A 6898-nucleotide genomic window follows, 5' to 3' on the forward strand; every position below is an offset into this window, starting at 1 on the left:
TTGAAAAATTCAGTAACTGTACTGAATCATTCCTTTTTGGTATGACATTTTATTATTAATAATTAACCATTATTGCTTTTTGTGGGTTTTTTTTTCAGAAAATGAAAAGGATTGAGATGTAAAATCTAGGAAGGCTAAACACTAATGCCACAAGCACGCTAAAGGAGAATCTATATCAGTGAAGCAGACACCTACATCTAAAATGGAAATGGTAAGAGCAAAAAATCTTAATGATATTCCCAAGATGGAATTTCATAAAAGGCCCAAGGAAACTTCTATATCCAATCCCATTTATTTAAAGTCTGCTAAAAAGGAAAAGTGAAAGCAATGCATATTCTGTTATTAAATGTCAGCAAAAATACTGAAAGCCTAAAAGTAACTTGCAGTTTTACATTTTTGTTTTATTATTTATGCAACGATAATTGACCTATAAAAAGAATGTAATTACTATTGCTATATATATATCATGTTCTGCAATGACAATGCTAATATAGAAAAAGAAAAATACATCTGGATGGTAATAAGTCAGATTAAATAGTGTGTGTTATGAGCAGTAATGTGTCACTTTTATCATAAAATCAAAAGCACAGTAGACATCCTTTGAAAATATGTGACATTTTACAGCAGTGCTTACCAAGCTGTAAACTGTGGACTGTGCTTGGCCTTTTCTGCCTTTTACATTTCTCTGAGCAGCCACACGTATCGCTTTTACAGAACGTGTAATGCTCCATATACTTCTTAACCAACAGACTGATGCTTTTAGCAATATTGCAAATATCAATATTTTTCTGACACTCACCACTAGATTCATTTCTCTGATTGGCATTTCCAATCACAATTAGGAAAACAGAAATCGTAATTCCTCGGAAATCCAATTCACTGCAACTCAGTAATTTTAGCCCAACCACAGCATTGGACCAATCAGAGAGTGCAGCATTTTTCTGCAAAATGTGGATTGCCGCAGTAATTTTAGAGCAATCACAATTTCTGATTTTCTGATTTTCATTTTGTGTCATTTTTTTGCATTAAGATACTCCTCAGAAATGTGAAAATCAGGAATCAGTAAAACGGAAAATCGGAAATCAGAAATACAATAAACAAAAAAATGGAGATCAGAAAATCAGAAATCAGAAAAACGGAAAATGGAAATTGGCATTGGCGGAAATCAGAAATGGCCATTTCCCATCATCCCTACCAGCTTGTGGATGATTGATTAATAAAGGAAAAACACATCTGAATATCATGTGCTTTGGATATGTTATATGCTGGTATAGTTAACCACTGAGTAAGCATCCAGGATCTACATGGTTATATTTACACACTGGATTTTTCTTTCAATCCTACCATTCTTGAAGTGCATCAGGCACTAAAAAAAAAACTAGCAGCTATAGTGTTTCAGTAGATCCTAGAGCAGGCTTTCTCAACCAGGTTTACCTGGAACCCCAGAGTTCCTTGAGTACTGTTCATGGGTTCCTTTACATTTTTCCCCATCTTGGGAGTTGGGGGAAGTATGATAGAGAGCACACTATTATAGAGAGTACTGTAAGAAGAAGCACTAAATTGGTGGTCAGAATAATAACGAACACATTAATAAATAGCACTAGAATAAGGAGACATTATAATGAAATGCACCTTAATAAGGGGGTAGTGACATAAACAGCAACACCAGCATTTCAAGACCATGCCACCCGCAGGTGTTCCTTGAGATCCAAAAGGTATGTTCAGGGTTCCTACAGGGTAAAAAGGTTGAGAAAGGCTGTCCTAGAGATTTCAATATTTACTGGTGCAAAGTGAAAGACCAGGTAAGCAATCAGTATCTGGAAGATATATATTACTCAACTGATTCGTCAAAAATGTGATTGGCGTCATCAAACTAACATTTTTAGATCACATATTCAGTTTGGAAATGTATTATATCTTTTCAGACTATGCACTGTTTTAAGGACCAAAGTAAAGCAAAAACAAACTTATGTTATCAACAGAGTAACTGCAGTTCTAACCCCTGTCTGACTTTTAAATGGAATGAATTTAATGATTTTAACATAGTCCTCAGTGAACCCCGCAGGGATAGCACTTTATGTATAATTTAGTGTTCTACTTCTGAGTTACATTACAGATATAAAAAAAAGAATAGCATGGAGAAGATTGTCATATAAGCAACTTCTTGAAATATTTTTTTTTTTCTCACTGTCACTTTGCTTTATTTCTGCAAGAGTACTTGTCAAATGCACTGAAAGCAGGGCCAGTGACCAAATTGTTTTCTCTTTTCTTCCCACAAAGCTTTTCTCTCCATTTGCCTTTGCAAACTATTGGCCGCTGACTTGCTGATGTGAGAGTCACTTCAAACTGGTAACCTGCTGCTAAAATAGAGATTTCTATACCTTAAGAAAACATCAGCAGTGTGTTATTTTGGTTTCAAAATTTTAAACGGCCAATCGCAAGATTCTAAAATACTCGATAGTATCCCTGTTCTGTGATGGTGTCAAATTTTCGAGTTGCAGTAATGCAGCATTTCCGCAGATTTCCGATGCCAGTTTCTGATTACCAGTTTCTGATTGCCAGTTTTGAAACTTGGAAATCAGTATTCTTTGGAAATTTTCAGCCTATCCCTAGCAGTTGTTGGAATAGCAATTGAATCCAAGTGTACAATTAAATATAAAAAAAATTCTGCAGTAGTATTGATAACCATTTCAATAACTTTCATAGAGTCATTAGTTAAAGGGTACAAATTTTGCAACACTAAATGTGCACAAATAGGATGTTTATGAATGCCTATTTTGCAGGAATTGGTTAAAAATCAAATATGTAATTTGTATTTACTTAACCCTCACATAACTAGGACTTATATGAAGAGATTGAAGAGATTGAAAATTCTACGTTAACTTAGAAACGGCGGGATACAATTTTTTTCTCGGCTTAAAATATATGTTCTAATTAAATACCATCAATATCAGAATCAGAATCAGTTTTATTTCGCCAAGTACAGCAAGAGCCATAATCGGAATTATTTGTGGTACACATGGCATAGACAGATACAACAGCACATACAATTTGAAATGCAGTAATCAGATATACAGAGGAGGCAGCGACGGGGACCAGCTGTCGACCCGGCAATTATGAGTGCAGGCCGGACTGGGGAAAGTCAGAGTTCAGTGACCGAACGGCCTGGGGAAAGAAGGTGTTCTTCCGCCTGGTGGTTTTGGATGGTATAGTCCTGAAGCGGCGGCCCAACGGGAGGAGCCTGAAGTAGTGGCTGCCAGGGTGAGAGGGGTCACGGGAGATCATGGTGGCCCTCTTACTCAATCTAGCGGAGTGGAGGAGATCAAGAGGTGGAAGAGGAGACCCGATGATTCTCTCTGCATCAGCTATGACCCTCTGCAGTTTATGTTTATCACTGGCCGATGCACCCGCGTACCAAACAATGACTGAGGAGCAGAGGATGGATTCTATGGTGGCGGTATAGAAGCTGGCCAGCAGCTCCCGTGGCATGCCAAATCTCTTCAGTTGGCGCAGGAAGAACAGCCTCTGTTGGGATTTCTTTTGAATTTTAGTGGTGTTCTGCCCCCATTTCAGATTATTGGTGAGAGTCGTGCCGAGGAACCGAACCGATGACACTATAGAAACTTCTGTTCCTCCAATGAGGACAGGCGAGGGGGGGGGGAGGGTTCCTCCTGAAGTCTACAACTAGTTCAACAGTCTTTGCTGTGTTGAGAACTAGGTTGTTCTCCCTGCACCAATTGCATATTCTCTCGACCTCGCTCCGGTATTCATGCTCTCCGTTGCTTCCAATTAGGCCAATAATGGTGGTGTCATCCGCAAATTTGATGACCTTCACAGAGTCAGCGGATGAGATACAGTCGTTGGTATAAAGGGAGAACAGTAGAGGTGACAGAACACAGCCTTGTGGAGCCCCAGTATTGGTGGTTCGAATGCTGGAGTAATAGTTGCCGAGCTTCACCTGTTGTGTTCTATTTGTCAGGAAGTCCTTGATCCATGCTCGGAGAGTGGGATCAACTCCGAGCTGTGTCAGATTGGTGATCAGGATGTCAGGGCAGATCGTGTTGAACGCTGAGCTAAAGTCTAGGAACAGGATCCTGGCATAGGAGGCCGGCCTGTCTAAGTGCTCAGTGATGTGTGCCACGCTGACATTGATGGCATCCTCCACGGATCTGTTTGCCCTATATGCAAATTGGAGCAGGTCTAAAAGGGCGTCTGTGGACCTCTTCAGGTGGGCAAGGACCAGCCGCTCGAGGAGCTTCATGATGTTAGAGGTTAGGGCCACTGGGCGGAAGTTATTGTGCTCGGAACTGCCTGTTTTTTTTGGGACTGGTACAATTATGGACCTCTTGAAACAGGAGGGGACTGTACCATCAGATAATGACTGCTTAAACAAGGAGGTGAGCACAGGGGCTAGCTGATCGGCGCAGGTTCGCAGGCAGACAGACGACACTCCGTCCGGGCCGGAAGATTTCCTGGGATTCAGCTTCCGGAGGTGCCGGAGTACCTCGGATTCCCGAACAGCGCTAGGAGCCAGGGCGCCGAGTACGTCAGAGGTCGATGTGGATTTGCCTACGGGCTGGTTGGAATGTTGCTCGAACCTGCAGTAGAACTCATTGAGCTCCTCCGCCAGTCGAGGGCTCGGGGTCGCCGTTTGGGATGTTGGTTTGAAGTTTGTGGCTGCTCTCAGGCCCTTCCATACTTCCCGTGTGTTGGTGGACTGGAGGCAGAGCCCCAGCTTCTCAGCGTAGGCCCTCTTTGCCGATCGCAGTTCTCTTTTCAGGGCGAGCCTAGCTTCTCTGAATTCCTCTAAGGAGCCAGACCTGTGCGCCTCCTCTTTGCGTTTCCGAAGTCGGCGAAGCCTGTCGTTGAACCAGGGCTTGTTGTTGGGGTAGACCCTGAAGGACTTGGACGGGATACACGCTTCTTCGCAGAAGGTGATGTAGGAGGAGATGTTCTCGGCCCATTCATCAAGGGTAGGTGCCTCCAGAGCCGTCCAGTCGGTGGTTTCAAAGCAAGCTTGGAGCTGCAGTTTGGCGTCTGCAGTCCATTTTTTGACGGTTTTGGTGATGGGCTTTGAAGTCTCTAGGAGCCTCCTGTAGGAGGGGATCAGGTGTACTGTGTTGTGGTCAGAGTTTCCCAGGGGGGCTCCTTGGGTGGCTTTGTAGGCGTTCTTGTGAACCGTGTAGCAGTGATCCAGGGTGTTACCGCTCCTGGTAGGGCAGGTGATGTGCTGCTTGTAGAGGGGCCTCACGTGCCGAAGGTTCGCCTTATTGAAGTCGCCCAAGATGATGAACAGGGCCTCTGGGAGGGCTGTTTCCCACCGCGAGATACAGTCACTGAGTACATGCAGGGCGGACTTGGAGCATGCATCGGGTGGAATATAGACCCCAACGAGGACAAGGGAAGAGAATTCCCTCGGAGAGTACCGGGGCCTGCAGTTTATGGCAAGGAGCTCAACGTCTGGGGTGCAGGCCTTGTGGAGAGTGGTGGTGTTGGAGCACCAGGAGGTGTTTATGTAAAAGCAGATTCCGCCGCCTCTCGTTTTCCCAGAGAGGGCTGCATCACGGTCTGCTCTTAGGAGGTTGTAGTCTGGTACCTGCATAAAAAACTGTTATCTTTGTTCAAATCTCTATCTACAGTTTCAAACCAATTTATAAATGTTGTTTCTCATATTAGTCTTTCCCTATGTGACTCTATGTGACTGTATTAGTATAATCATTAGAGGGTACCTTAAGTTGTGTCCTTGGGAACAAAAATGTGTAGGCACTGTGAGGCACTGTGAGATCTGTATCATTTTGTTTTTTTTGCTTTTAGTAGGTTAACCTTCTGAGTGGTATGTCTGACACTGTGTCGGGCTAGAAATTTTTTCAGAAAGCAGTATGCCCAACTCAGTGTCGAGCATGCGGCTCAGGAGGTTTTGCTAGGTACAGGAGCCCCACAGTATAAGTTAGCTAGGTGTAGGGGTTCCTGCACAATGTAGACAGCAATAGGGAAGTTAGTATAGCAGTATAGCTGCTTACCAAGCCTATACTGTATCTACCTAGCCTATACTGGTATCCTCTGGTATGAGGAGGATCGGGACTGATGTCATGACGTGGATGATGTCATGACAACGTCGACATCATGACACTGTGCAGTCCCGATCCTCCCCATACTGGAGGATACTGGAGCTGTGCAGGGATGCTGCTGTGATCACTGGATTAAGGTTTGGTGAGTAAGCGTCTGGATCGGATGAATTAAAGGGATCGTGGGGGTGGGGGCACTTATACTAACTTCCCTATTGCTTCCTACATTGTACAGGAGCCCCTACACCTAGGTAGCATATACTGGGAGACACCTGTACCTACCTAGTCTATACTGAGCAACACCTGTACCTACCTAGCCTATACTGGGGACACTTTTACATACCTAGCCTATACTGGGGGACACCAGTGCTTACCTAGCCTATACTAGGGGACACCTGTACCTACCTAGCCTATACTGTGGGCATCTGTACATACCTAGCCTATACTGGGGGACACCTGTACATACCTAGCCTATACTGAGGGACACCTGTACCTACCTAGCCTATACTGTGGACATTTGTACATACCTAGCCTATACTAGGGGCCACTTGTATCAACCTAGCCTATACTGGGGATATCTGTACATATATACTGGGGGGCACCTGTACCTACCTAACATATACTGGGCGACACCTGTACCTACCTAGCCTATACTGAGGGACACCTGTACCTAGCTAGCCTAAACTGGGCGACGCATGTACCTAGCTAGTCTATACTGGTGGCGCCTTGACCTGGCTACCTACGTACAATAATCTGGAGGGGATTCCAAATGGATGATTGTGGGAGCCTGGCTGGATGGTGTAATGGTTAAGGGCTCTGTCTCTGACACAGGA

At 44.0% G+C, this 6898-nt stretch overlaps 1 long non-coding RNA gene across 1 annotated transcript in view; it reads left to right on the plus strand.

The window, feature by feature from the left end:
• LOC137544207 (uncharacterized) overlaps positions 1-205 on the plus strand; it is a 54629-nt gene extending 54424 nt beyond the window's left edge. The window contains exon 3 of the long non-coding RNA XR_011025781.1: positions 99-205. This is a non-coding gene — a long non-coding RNA (uncharacterized lncRNA). The remainder of the gene's footprint in view (positions 1-98) is intronic.
• The last annotated feature ends 6693 nt before the right edge of the window (positions 206-6898 follow it).

Source organism: Hyperolius riggenbachi, chromosome 2, assembly GCF_040937935.1.
Source record: "Hyperolius riggenbachi isolate aHypRig1 chromosome 2, aHypRig1.pri, whole genome shotgun sequence".
In the NCBI taxonomy this organism is placed as follows: Eukaryota; Metazoa; Chordata; class Amphibia; order Anura; family Hyperoliidae; genus Hyperolius; species Hyperolius riggenbachi.